At 38.1% G+C, this 12,743-nt stretch overlaps 1 long non-coding RNA gene across 1 annotated transcript; it reads right to left on the reverse strand.

The window, feature by feature from the left end:
• Positions 1-17: 17 nt before the first annotated feature.
• LOC147484704 (uncharacterized) lies at positions 18-8,437 on the reverse strand. Its single transcript, XR_015205053.1, has 2 exons — positions 8,276-8,437; positions 18-1,274 (listed from the first exon to the last, which is right to left on the reverse strand). It is a non-coding gene; the product is annotated as an uncharacterized LOC147484704 (long non-coding RNA).
• Positions 8,438-12,743: the final 4,306 nt, after the last annotated feature.

Genomic DNA, 12,743 nt, shown 5'->3' on the forward strand with positions numbered 1-12,743 from the left:
GATATACTCTCTTGATCACATCCATCAAATTAACATTATACGAACATATACTAAGCTATTACAATGTTTTAATTTGCCCCGGCTTGACAAGACTACTTGCATAAAAAAAATAAGAAACACCAAACCTTACCCTGTTGTTTATTTCAATACAAAGCCTTCCCTTGTTGTTTAAGTGAGCAATATTCTTGTACTGATGACTCTTCAAATCATAATAGAACAACTTATCTTCATATCGCATTACAATCTTCACAACGTCTGAGTAGTCAGTAGTACTGCTATCAATATCTCCTGTTGTGCCAACAAATTTGTAGCTGTCCAACCTTCTGATAGGTTGAGGTAAATTTGACAAGGATCAACATTAGTGCTATAACATTTGGTCCAGCTAGTATTACCTTCTCTTTTCTCAAAGCAAATATTTGTAACACTCCTCCATTCTCACTTGCAAAGCATAGAGATCCTTTCACCTCAAATAAGGTATGGAATTCATTTCGATTGCATGAATGTTCTGGGATAACTGTATTAAAGTAAATTCCATTGTTACACCAATATTTACAGAGACGTGGAAACATTTGCGAGGATTATTACGCCAAACTGCTTGTCCATTTTCAGTTCCACTTTTCAGCCAGTGCACTTTCTTTTCTACGTATATCAATTGGGATGTTGCACGCTCGTGTGGATAGGGATTTTCGTATCCGCTCCACTCCTTGTCACCAACAGTAAGCACAACACACCTCGAATGAAAGCTTCCAAACACAACATATTTTCCAACAGAGTCGTTGTAAAACAAAGTCCATGAGTTATAACACCTAGGTGGATTGCACACTATAATCCGTTGTTTAGCCATAGAAGGAAGAACCACACATTGACGGGTGACAGGATTATAGACATAGAGCACCTCAAATGGGTGTTTTCCGTGGGAGATCAACAACAATCCATTACAGGAAGCTTTCACGGTTGATTTCTTGCAAGGAACCTGAAGAGGGGGGAACTTCATATTACAAATTGTTTCCACTTGCATAATACCATGTTTTTGCTTAGTGATTGCAAACATCTCTAAATAATCATTATCGCGTTCCATCGAGTATATTTTTAAGATTATCTCTGGTCGGGAACGAGAATGAGCAAGCTGGGAGTTCACAAAATTAGGATCAGAGATAATTGAGTGCCATAGCTTGCATACAACCTTAGCTCTTACGAGATCCTTTGCAGGAACTTTTAGCAATATCTGAAAGATTATATCCTGAGAGAAATAATTAACCATTGGGAATTCACACCTGTGACATATTACATAGGCACATAGTATTAGCTGTGAAAGTTACAGTATCAATTTGTACAAGGCAATAGTGTTAAAGTATCAAGTTTAAGATCCTTTGCAGGAATAATCTCTAATAACAGCGAAGAAGAACGATATGATTATACTTCCTAATAATTCCTACAAACAATTATACTTCATATTTACAAGAACAATGAAGACAATCATGCGTCATGATAAGAACATAATAGTATTTACCTGTGGAAGGAAATAAAACTTGATGTGATGTGTCGATATATGCAATTCTTCTTCTCAATGGATTGAACAGTTTGATCTTATTAGGGAAAAAAAAGGATCTTATGTAAAGAGTCATAGACTCATACCTCACCTACAACTCCTAACTCGAGTCATAGACTCATACCTCACCTACAACTCCTAACTCGTGTTTCTAAATTTTGCAAAAGTGTGATAGTCAGGCTAATGTGCTCACTGTCGCATGGCACTCTTTTATACGCACAACTGATTATCGGTCATATTTTATCTTGCCCAATTATCCTCCCATTGCTTCCTTTATCACTATATACTGTCACCATTTTTACTTTACAGCTTATAATTACTTAAACCCAAAATTGCTGTTACTAATTCGTTTGCTGACGTTAACTCATTGGTTACCTATACCTACTGTAGTGCACGTTGTAGCCCTTCCAAGCTTGAACACATTCGAATTTCAAACACGGTGCCTTACTGCCTTATACAGCAGTTTGTACTTGAGCAGATTCTAGAACGATATTTAGAGAGGGCCTTGGTGCTTTCTATGATCCGTTTGTACTTGAAATTCAGAACAGAGAAGAAGGCAGCGGCAAGTTTTTTTTAAAGAAAAAAAAGAAGAAGAAGAAAGGGAGTCAGTTTAGAAAGGAGTAAACAACAGAGAAAATCTAGGGTTTGGTGGTAATTGTTAAACATGAAAACAGTATTTTTAACCTCTTTATATGCTTTTGTTATCCTCAAATTTTCTATGGTAGATGCCATTTACAACAGTTTTATACTGCCACCAAAATTGCAGTTACTAGTTCGTTTGGTGACGTTTGATAAACAGAACTTTCAAGTTCTTTTGGGCTTAATGGCATGAATCCTTGACATGAGAGACATACATAACTCAATGGCTACCTACTGTGTTGCACGTTTTTTGCCCTTTCATGTTTCATCGGGCATCACCTCATACAGCAGTTTGTACTTGAGCAGATTCTAGAACGAGATTAGCGTATTTGTAAGTACGCAAAGAGAATGCCACAACCTCAACTCTCCTATCAATCATATCTTAAACAAAACAACAATTAAACAAAGGCCCATTCCTAAAACAAGAAATTAAAACAAAAGATCAAACCTTGAGAGACATCTTCAGTTTTATAGAGAGATTTGTCAATGTCCATAGTGTAATCAACCATATTAGTTTTGTTAAGTAATTGGATTTTAGGATTTGGCCAGCTGGGTATAAACTACGTTCTTGTAGGAATTCGAGTAATGGGAGATTTGTGGATTTGGGTTATGGGCTTTGTTACAAGGCCCAGTACACTATATTTCACCATTCAAGCCTTTGATCAAAGTACCAAAGATTAGTCTCAATTTAGGGGTGTAAAAACGGCCCTCAAGCCCTCGGCCCGCCCGACCCGACCCGGCCCATAGACAAAAAAAGCCCTCAAATTTAAGCCCGCATGCAATTTGAGGCGGGGGCGCCAACCCGACTCTCATGTTTTGAGGGAGGGTAAGGGCCTAGATATGGAAACATGAGGCTGACCCGGCCCGGAGCCCTCTAAAAGCCCTCACAAAGCCATTATTAAGGCCTCATTGATATTTAGATTTTCTAAACAAAATTACATTATATAATACCCTTAGGGTTTTAAGTTTTACTTATTATTACATAGGGATCAAACTCGCTCAATCCTGGGTGTGAAAGTATCGGATAAGGTCAAGGTAGTTCTTCCCACCAAATTTCCAAATGAGGATTATTTTTTTTGGAATATTAGGGGGTAGTGAAAATTAATGCTAGAGAGAGACCGGAGGGAAATGATTTCTTCTCCTAACCAGGACATAGTTTGCTTAATGAACCTTTAGTGAAGCCCGAAACTAGTTACGAATGATTTTAGAATGAACTATTTTGAAAGTAATATTGTTCATAATGACTCCTCAAAGTGACTGGGAACATTTGGATTTTTACTAAGATTGGTATAAGCATGAGGGTGGTGTTCACGGTGAACAACATATTTGAGTCCTTGTTAATGGCTGCATTTTCAATCGATTGGTACACGCAAGCGCTCCACTTACTTTTAAGAAGGGAACTCTGGAGGGAACTTAAGGGTATTAATACTACCTACCATGGGCTGTCATTGGTGACTTTAATGTAGTCTCTTGAAATGAAAAGAAAAAAGGAGTAAGACTACCTAACTGAGTAGCTATGCAGGAGTTTAATAACTTTATGAATGAAACCGAGTTGATGGAAAGCAATTGGGGAGGCATTAAGTACACTTGGTGTAACAATCGAGGTGGGGCACTAGAAGGGTTTTGAGCAGATTGGATAGAGTCTGTATAATGAAGCATGGAATCTTAAGTTTGCGGATGGAAATCTGATCTTTGGAGCGGATATGCATCCGACCACTCTCACTTCTTGGATCACATCCATATGTCCTAAAACCAATAAATATACCATTCGAGGTTTAATAAAATGTGGTGTACACACCTACATTCCTTAATATGGTTAAAGCCAAATTTGGGACCAGAATTTTGAAGGCTTTCTTCCACCTATTATCAAGGTCATAAAAAAAACAACTGAAAGGGGAAATCAAGAAGTGGAACAACGAGAGGTTTTGGATTGGTGGATGCAAATATCGGGAAAGGTCAAAATTTGAATTGCTTCGATTGCAAATGCTAGCGAGATCAAAGTGACAATGAAGATGGAATACGTTTGAAATGATTCGGAAAGAAGTAGAGTTGGATGCGCTAAGGATAATAGAGCATCTCTTGAGACAAAAAGTAGAACCAAATTTGAGGAAGAAGGGGGAGGGAGTGCATACTTTCACAATATGTGTAAAAGATCAGATTAGGTGCCTCGATGATAACAGAAATTATGCAAGAAGATGGCACTCTTTTTGATTGAACAAGAGCAAATAAAGCAACATGTGATGGAGTTTCTATGAAGCTAAATACCAGGAAAGGGAAGTCGGCAAGACCTTGGAGCTATCGAACATCATTCCCAAAGTTCTTGATGAGGGATGACAATTACTTTCTCAAAGATTCCCAACTATGGCGAAATTCAGAAACTTTTTTTTCTATGAAAGCGAGATAGTTCTCGGGGGCGGATGGATTTCAAGGGCATTTCTACTTCAAGTGTTGGGCAATCATCAAGCAAGATGTGATGCCAATTTCAATCATTCTTCATTCAAGGATGTTTACCTAATGGGTTAAATGCTAACTTCATTTGCATTGATACCTAAGGACAAAGATGCAAAAGAAACTCAGCCAATATAGGCCCATCTGCATGGGGAATTTTCTCTTCAAGATAATCACAAAGTTTGCTACAAATAAGGCTAAACACTATGGCGACGGAGAATCATCACTAAGGAATAAAAAAAGGTTTTGTTCGGTAGAAGCTCTCAAGCTAGCATTGGGTTGGCCTCACGCCCGATGAATGAAATGAAAAATAAGAAGTATGGTGGTTACGTGGTTCTAAAGCTAGATATATCTCAAGCCTATGATACTATGAATTGGGATTTTCTATTCCAAGTCATGCAAAGGTTAGGATTTTTAGGAAACTTGGATCAAGTGGATTACAAAAATTGTGAACTCAACTGACTCTATCTTATTAAATGGTGGACCCGGTCGAATTATTTTGCTATGAGGAGGGTTTAAAGCGAGGGAGACCCTTTATCTCCTCTTCTCTTTGCTCTGGACTTGGAACACACCTTGAGTAGAGCATTGCATTATCGAGGAGCATGAAGCATTTGATGCCTTTGACCACTATCAGCGGTGGATGCACCTAGTCATTTGCTTTTGCGGATGACATCATCATCTTTGCAAATGGAGGTATTAGGGGCATTAGAAAACTAAAGCACGTTTTGGAGAGGTATCGGGGAGGCATTTTGTCGACCAAATCAACAAAGCAAAGAGCAAAGTTTTCTTTGGTAGTTTCATGAATGATGAAAGGAAACGGTAAATTTGAGAACCAGAGTATGGTGGAAGGGGCTTACCTGAAAAATATCTTGGCATTCCGTTACATAAAGGAAGAATCACTAGGGCATGTGTTGCCCCTGTTCTTGATAAGGTAAAGAAAAAGCTTACTAGCTGCATTTGGATTGGCAAGAGACTATCATTTCAAGGGAGAGTTACCTTGATTAAGTCTCAGTGTTGTGTAGTATCCCAATTTATAACATGGCAATTTTCAAATGGCCAATGTCTATAATTAGGGAAGCGAAACTTTGATGAAGAATTTCCTTCGTGCGGTGATCCTACCATTAGCAAAGGGTAACCATTAAATTTTGGGATAGAGTGTGCAAGCCTTGATTGATGAAGGAGGTTTGGGTATCACGAAGACTCAAAAGCATGAATCTGACAATGTAAATGAAATTGGCATGGGGTGTCCTTCTTTGGTGATAATGATCTGGATGTATTCTTGAGAGCTAAGTATTTCTGTAAAGATGGGGGAAATAATCACCTTTCACGGACCTACTTCTATATGAATTTGGTATTAAGGAGGCATTAGTGAAGTAATCCCAAGAAGTCAATGGGTGGTAGCGGATGGTGAGAATGTTGATCTGTGGAGAAGTAATTGGTTAGGGACAAAATCTCTACAAAAGTTGCTTAACAAGTATGAGAAGAATTGAAAGGGTGTAGCAGAGTTTGTGACTTATTAAAAGGATGATCAATGGTGCATTCCCGACATCTTACAAGAGGTAATGGCTAGTGTGAATGTAGGACTCGGTTCAATTGCAAAAGTGTGATTCAAAGTTGGTGATTATGTGGTGTGGTGTCGACATGAAAGGAAATTTTCTACAAGGTCGACATATGAAGAAATCGAGAACTAAGAAACAAGTTATTACCCGGAGTAAATGTATTTGGAATAGTTACATACACCGAGGCACTGCTTGGCAATAGCATGGAAGATTTTACAAAAGGTGTTGCCTCTTGATGAGGGTACAAAAATTGGGAGTACACATGGCTTCTTGTTGCGGACTTTGTCGGCAATGCCCGAAACACATGGTCACCTCTTTTGGTTGTGTTGCTTCTCTCCAAAAGTTGTGGCAATGGATAGCGAAAGCTTTTAATACCAAATCGTATAGTGTGTTTGGATGATGCTTTGAAGGTGAATAACCAATGGAGCCCTACCAAACGATTATGGCATGCTTGTATAGTGGCTAGACAAGTATATGGAAGCAGAGAAATTTGGTACATTTTGAAGGAAGAGCGAGGGAAACATTCATTGTGTAAGTATTACATTCGAACTTCGGTGAAAAACTCGGGACACTGGCCAAACAACACAACCGGATCACGGTTCAAAGCAGGTGTGATCAAATTCAGGATGTGGCATCGAAGATTAAGAATGCACCAACTGTTAAGCGGTGTATTTGGATTCCACCGGCTCCAAATATATTGAAGTTGAACACCGATGGGGCTTCTCTAGGTAACGGGACTGTTGGTATCGGGATTTAAATATAAAGGGACAATATGGGTGGCTTCAAGCTTACGGTGTGGAAAGTATATTGGTGTAGGTACCAATTTTTAGGCGAGTGTATGGCCATTCTTGAGGGGTGGAGATTGCAATGTCTAAGGGATGGTACAAGCTATGGATCGAAACCGATTCAAGCGGTACTGACAAGCTTTTAGGAGTGGAAATGTACCATGGACATTGCAAGCAAGATGGAACAATTATGCGCTTGCGGTTCGGATATTAAGATCACAAAGCATCTTTAGAAGCTAACTATATCTGCGAGATAGGTTAGCCAAATTTGGAGCTTTGTTGTCGCTAATGAACGGATGTGTGTGAAGGAAAACCGGTGGCTTCACATAAATGGGAAGGCCCATACCGGACCTTCTATAGATTTTGGTGAATGTAAACTATTACTATTCTTATAAATGGTAATAGTCGACTGCTTGAGTTGGCATGAACATTAGAGAATGCAACATGTTGCATCTCTAAATACCTTTTGTATTTTGTTACTTTTCTTTTAATACATTTTAACTTACCCAGCAAAAAAAAAAAAAAAATAGGGTAGAAATGTAAATTTCAAGTATAGTACTTGATATAATGAAGTCTTGTAATGAAGGTTCTCTCTCTTGTAATGAATATATTGTTAGAATATGTGAATATATTCTATAGGATACAGCTGTATTATATGGATATATCTCTATCCTATAGAATATATTCATATATTCTATTGTATATGTTAATGAAGTTTGATAGGTTTTCAAGAATTTTTGTAATGAATATGTTAATCAGTTAATGAAATCTGATAAAAACCAAATATGTTAATGAAGTCTAAACAAGTTGTATTCAAGAGTTTTGAATAATTGACAAGTTAGACTGGCCGTATGGGCATAGACCGCCCTCAGGCCCGCCCATAGTTTTAAAAGGGGTGAGGTGAGGGGCAAGGGTCAGATAATTCAAGTGTTGGCCCTCCAGGGCCGACCCTCATGCATGCAAAGAATTTTTGGCCCGACCCTCAAATCATATGGGCTTTATGATTTGAGGGGCTGGCTAACTGGACGACCATTTTACACCCTAGTCTCATACCAAGCATACAAATAAATGAAAGATTGGGGGTGGCTACAAGACAATAGTGTTAAAGTATCAATTAAGTTTAAGATCCTTTGCAGGAATAATTCCTAATAACAACGAAGAAAGAACACAATCATGCCTAATAACAACGAATAATTCCTAATACTTCTTAATAATTACTACAAATAATTATACCTCATATTCACAAGAACAACCAAGACAATCATGCGTCATAATAAGAAAATAATAGTATTTACCTGTGGAAGGAAACTTGGTGTGTGTCGATATATGAATGCTTAGCTTGCTCCCAATTGATCGAACACGTTGATCTTATGTAGTGGTGTGCGGAGTCATAGACTCATACGCCACCTACTCGAAAAATTTGACCGACTCGAAACCAATGTTATCAGACCAAGCTCGGAGGTTAACTCGGTGAAGAGACTGGGTCATTGGGTTAGTAATCAGTGGGTCACTGGTGGGACCAGTGGGTTATTGCTTGGTCCGCCATAAATATATATACAATGTATTTTTAAAATTTTTATAGCAAAAGTTGATATTGTAGCCTAGTGGAATGTTGTCTATTAGTGATTTTAGAGGTCCTCGGTTCGAATGCACATTGGCAAGCCTGTACATTGATGACTTATTGACCCATGGTTCGAGTCCTCCCTCTTGAATTTATTTTTCAAAGTTACAAATTTCTCATGAACTCATGAACCAGTTCGGTTAAAACCTCCCCAATTTAACCGGTTTTACTGGATTAGGACTGGGTTAATTGCTGAAACAATCTACTTAATGACCCAACCTAGTTTGGAGACCTGGTCACTGGTTCACCGGGTCAAACCACCAGGCCGGGTCTGATAACACTGCTTGAAACTCCTTAGATTGCCTCACACAGGCACACAGCACAAGCCTCAAGAACTCTGTGCAGCTTACTGGCTTGGGCTTGAAGTCTTGAACAAGTCTTCTTAAAATTTATGGTCCTACCCATTCCCCAGTAGTTGAGGTGTCATATAGAGATTCTTCATATATACGTATAGCAATATTTTGTGGCATTTAGTGTTTGATTGTGCTTTGTAATTGTCACTACTGAGAGAGAAATTTTATGAAAAAACAAACTTAAGACTTTAAAAAAAATTTAACGTTAAAACTTAAAACTGATCAGCCTGATCTGACAAATAGTAATAGGCCGGCTGCTTAATACTAAGCTTTACAGATGATCTATTTATAAGAACTTCCATCGTCCCATTTTCAGCTTGCTGAGTAGCAACTTTCTCCAGTTACTTGGTATGTGCCATTTCAGGCACCCTAATAATTACTTCAAGTTATTAAAGAGAAGTAGCATACACATTGTACACAGAAGGAAGGGAGGGAGAAGAATGTGCATTGGTTTCATTACCTTAAATCTGAATTGACATAACTTCCGGGTATGAACCTCCTCCAGTATCAAGAAAGTATAAACATGCAATCGCTCTTTTTGAATTCTTCAGTGATGAAACTTGAAGTACACTAGTATACCGCAACACGGTGTCCACCGACCTTAACTCAACAAGTGACTTGAAGAGACTAGGTAATTAGTAGTTGCTTTTTGCATTGAGTTTGGTACTTAAATTAAGGAAATTAAAAAATAAGGGAAATTCACATTCTTATTGCACCTAAAAATGAAATAGTTCCCTTTAGTTATCTTCTTTTATGCACTACCTCTAGCCTGTTTATCCTATCCTCAACCATTGCGTAGAACCTACTTACATAATAAAGACCGTATGTGAACATAAAAATTTAGAAGGAATTAAAAACTCGGCACAAGATAATACCCTGACAAGCAAACTTATGCCAACAGGTAATAATCATATAAACAGAAATTGGTGAAAGTTTTTTGTGACTTTGAGAAAATATAGCATTACAGCAAATTACTTTAATCTGTACAATAGCAAATTACGTCTGAAACAGGGTGCGTATTCCAATTGTAATTGTCAGTTTTGTAATTTGTTTTCTTTCTAATCAGATCTTCATTTTCAGCATAATCATGATGTCAACCACCGACTTAGCACATGTTAACACTTAATCTGTACAAGTGACTGAATTGTTCCAAAATGGGTCACCACACCTGCACCACAAGAAAGAGTTTATTTGTAATGCATTAAGATTTGAAATGTGTGAAGAATAAGCAGGGGTGAAAAATGAATAAGAATTTGAAAGGGTGACTAGAAGCCACCAAAGAATTTTGGAGCGTAAGCTTGTAATTTTATTTGATACAGTGTAGGACCAAATACTCATGGAAAAAAACCAAGGATTGACTTTTTAAAGTAGATCCTGCCAGCAAGTGATGGGAATCTTTCCTTCAGATTATGAATCTTTTCAATGAGACGTTGGCACTCTCTAATTCCCAGTGTATGTATGATTATAATTTAATTTATAATCAGTGAAGGCTGCTCATGTTCTTAATATTCATGACCAAGGGAGAAAAAAAAACTAAATCCTGCCCAACGAATATTTATTTTCATTACATGATTAGAAAGGTTCATTTTGAAGTAAAATAATTAGCGAAAGAATAGCAATGCCTCTCACCGTATGTAAACTTTAATGCCTAGTACTTGATCTAAGTTTTTTTTTTTTCATAGAAAAAAATATATAAGGAGGCAACAAAACCTTAGTTCAGCAAAGAACATACACATATTTCTTTGGTCATCTGGTGCAATATATGCACTACGATCATACACCTAAACAAGTAGGTTTTAAGTGGAAGTATAAGTGTAAGGCAGTGGGAAAAAATAGTGCTAACGACAATTCAACTCAAAAGGCTTGAGAATACACTATCATGAGTGCAGCAAAGTACTACACGAAACCACTAATATAGGATTATAGGTTCAACCACACTATACTACTAGTAACTAGTAAGTTACTAATGCTACCCATATGGCATATAAATAGTATGTTACTAATGTTACCCATACGGCATACATACCAATAGCGGAAATATAGAGAATCAACTAATTTAAAGGCATTAAAAGAGAATATGGAGAACAATTCCTATATGGATTATACTAAAGAAATCCCCATGGAAATGTTGAACAAGAAGGGTTTCGTCCAAGTGGCGAAGTGCGATTGGGCAAGCCCTTATTCAGCGACAAGTTAATGAAACAATGTCAAGAACATCTTTTGCAAGTGTGCGTGTAGAGATTGACGAAAATGTACTTTACCCAAAAAGAGGTCAACTGTGGTGCTTGATTAGAAAGAGGGCATTCAATATTCAGGTTGAGTACAATTGGAAGCCTATAAGGTGTGGTACCTGTGCAGTGTTTGGACACTCGGAGCAAAAATGCCCTAAGTGCATAAGGGAGGCAAATGATAAGGAAAAAAATAAGCAGGGACTTTGGTTTAGAAAGCAGTGGAAGGAACAGAAAAGAATCTGAGATCTCTGAGGTACAAGAAGGTCAGGCTGTGGCTAGAGAGGAGAGGTGGGAATCACCTAAAAAGAAACATACATTCAGGCAGAGAGGTGCAAGCTCAGCAGAAGCGACCGAGGTGACTGGTACAAAGATAAGCAGTGAACAAGGTGGGACTACAACTGGTATAGGGGATGACACACAGAGAAAAAGTAATTGGGGAAGTAAGCTTGCCAGCGGCAACCAACAACAAGAAGCAAACCACTATGGTTTCACAGAATACACCAAAACAAGATGACCAGAACAATGGAACCAGTCAGTAGCATGGACAACAAGTTCAACATGGGAAAAGTTCTGGAACACGCAATACAACCAAAAAAGGCAAAGAAGTGGCTAGAACTAGCCACCAAAAACCAAACCCAAAGACTTAAATGATTAATACAACTTGCTGGAATGTGAGGGGCTTTAATAAAGCCTTTAAGCAGGTTGAAGTGAAAGAACTGATTAGGAAGTATGATATTAGCTTAATGGGTATTGTTGAAACTAGAGTAAAGGAAAGTAACATACAACAAGTACTGTGTAAGTGTTGCACAGGGTGGAAGATGGTGAGCAATTATGAATACAGTGATTTGGGCAAAATTTGGATCTGCTGGGATCCAAATGTATGTGATGTGACTGTACTCAAGACAAAGTTACAAGTTATAACAGTAGAGGTTAGTACAAATAGGGAGATAAATTCATCATGTCATGTATATATGGTAGTCTTGATTATTTAGAGAGGAAAACCTATGGCGCGAGTTTAGTGGACTGTCATGCACCATACGAAGCCGTGGATCTGGCGGGGGACTTTAATTCTTTCATGAGTGCTCAAGAAAAAGTGGGAGGGCAACGGTAAGACATCAACCGATTTGTGGACCTAGCTAGCGTGTATCGATGGCGAGACTTGTTGATATGAGATACAGGGGAATTATCTCACATGGAGCAATAAGCGAGGAAAACAGGGATAAGTTGTAAGCTTCGATAGAGTCATGATAAACTCAGACTGGATTGGAAAGTTTATGGATTATGAAGTGGAGTTCTTGAATGCAGGTGCAATCTCAGACCACACACCTATGGTGATCTACTCCTCAGCACAGAGAAATCAATCAAGAAAAGCTTTTAGGTTTTTCAACTTTTGGGCAAGAGAACAAGGGTTCTTTGATATTATAGAGGAGGCATGGAAGAGCCAAGTTGTTGGAAACCTTATGTATATGTTTATGAAGAAATTGAAAATCACAAAAGCAGCTCTAATTCAGTGGAACAAACAGAGGATTGGAAATGTGAATATAAGAGTGCATGAGAG

This window comes from Coptis chinensis, chromosome 8 (assembly GCF_015680905.1).
Source record: "Coptis chinensis isolate HL-2020 chromosome 8, ASM1568090v1, whole genome shotgun sequence".
Lineage (NCBI taxonomy): Eukaryota > Viridiplantae > Streptophyta > Magnoliopsida > Ranunculales > Ranunculaceae > Coptis > Coptis chinensis.